The 1,875-nt window shown below is 34.8% G+C and overlaps 1 pseudogene; it reads right to left on the reverse strand.

Annotated features, from left to right (window-relative positions):
* Positions 1–797: 797 nt before the first annotated feature.
* On the reverse strand, positions 798–945 carry LOC116273017 (annotated as a pseudogene).
* Between the last annotated feature and the right edge of the window lie 930 nt (positions 946–1,875).

Below are 1,875 nucleotides of genomic sequence, written 5' to 3' on the forward strand. Positions count from 1 at the left end.
ATTTTCCGGTTTTTTGGGGGAAAAATTGCTGTTTGAATTTGGATTTTTCCGTTCGTTGGTGAGTTTCAGCAAATATTTATTGACTATTGGAATATTCTCTTCTATAGTCAGTCTATATCCTTTGCCCAATTTTCCGGGGCATTTCCATTAATTAATTTATTGATTAGTTAATAATTTTTCATAAGGAAGTTAGCTCATTGTCTGTCTTATGTGATCAGAATTTTTTCTGAGCTTCATATACTTCTTTTAATTTTGTTATTTTCTTCATGCAAAGAAGTCAGTAATTTTCTTCAAATATTTTTTCATTTGTGTCTTCTGGATTTTGTCTTGCTTACAAAGTCTTATTTTTTAAAAAAGAATTATTTTAACAGGATTCCTAAGGCTTCATTTACATACTATGAGATTCATTCATTCTATATGTAAAATTTAATGTTTTTAGTAAATCAGTGCATTTGTGCAATTATCACAACAATCCAGATTTTTAACATTTCTGTCATGTCCAAAATTTCTCTATTTACAGTTAATTCCCACCGATACCCCAAGCCCTAGGCACCCAATGATCTGCTTTTTGCATCAATCAATTTACCTCTTCTACATATTTCAAGTAAATGAAATCATACATTATGTAACCTTTTGTGTCCAGTTTCCTTCACTTAGTTGACATTATTGAAGTTCATCAGTTTTGTAGTATGTATCATCATTTTGTCCCTTTTCATTTTATTTATTTTCTCTTTTTTCATTTGTGTAAATTTATAAGGTCCAAGTGTAGTTTTGTTACCTGCATAGATTGCATAGTGGTGAAGTCAGTGTTCCACAGTATCCATCACCCCAATCACATGCATTGTACCCATTAAGTAATCGCTCATCATCCGGAGTGCAAGGGTTGAAACTTGCCTTGGGAAAACTACCCTCATGTTCATGGTATCTCCCCTGCCAGATAAGTCTGGTTTTGTTCCCTTTTATTGTTGAATGATATTGCTTTGCATGGATGTAGTTTATCCATTTTGTTTATCCATTTACTAGTTGAAGGATATTTGGATTGTTTTCAGTTTGGGCCTACTATGGCTAATGCTGTTTTGAACTCTTAAACATGTATCTTCATGAGGACATATGTTTTTATGTCTCTTAGGTAGATTCCAAGGAGTGAAATTGCGGGGTCATGTGGCAAACATATGTTAAACTTTTAAAGAAATTGCCAAATTTCCAGGTATTTGTAAAATCATACACTCCCACCAGCAACACATAAGGGTTTAGAAAGTCTGTTTGTCTTCAAACATAATTATAATGATGATGATAGTATTAGAAATAACATCTGTCTTGTGAATTTTATATTTTCTCTTTATGTTTCAATTTTTATTCATCCAGGATCCATTTGGTGACAGAAATGACTTTGGAATACAACTTACCACAAACTGAAACTAAATCTCAACTCTTTCTGGCTCTAATTCTAGACTCTGTTTTACTGGCATATTTAATAAAAAATAAAGAATCAGTAACAAATGTATTTTTTTTTTTTTGAGACGGAGTCTCTCTCTGTCACCCAGGCTGGGGTGCAGTGGCGTGATCTTGGCTCACTACAAGCTCCAACTCCTGGGTTCATGTCATTCTCCTACCTCAGCCTCCGGAGTAGCTGGGACTACAGGTGCCTGCCACCATGCCTGGCTAATTTTGTTTTTTGTATTTTTAGTAGAGATGTGGTTTCACCATGTTAGCCAGAATGGTCTTGATCTCCTGACCTCGTGATCCGCCCGCCTCAGCCTCCCAAAGTGCTGGGATTACAGGCATGAGCCACTGCACCCAGCCAACAAATGTATTTTTTAAAATAAATATATAGTATGTTTTAGCACCTTATAGAGCTAGTCATTCCTATTCTAC

The sequence above is a fragment of the Papio anubis genome, unplaced genomic scaffold, assembly GCF_008728515.1.
Source record: "Papio anubis isolate 15944 unplaced genomic scaffold, Panubis1.0 scaffold3092, whole genome shotgun sequence".
NCBI lineage: Eukaryota > Metazoa > Chordata > Mammalia > Primates > Cercopithecidae > Papio > Papio anubis.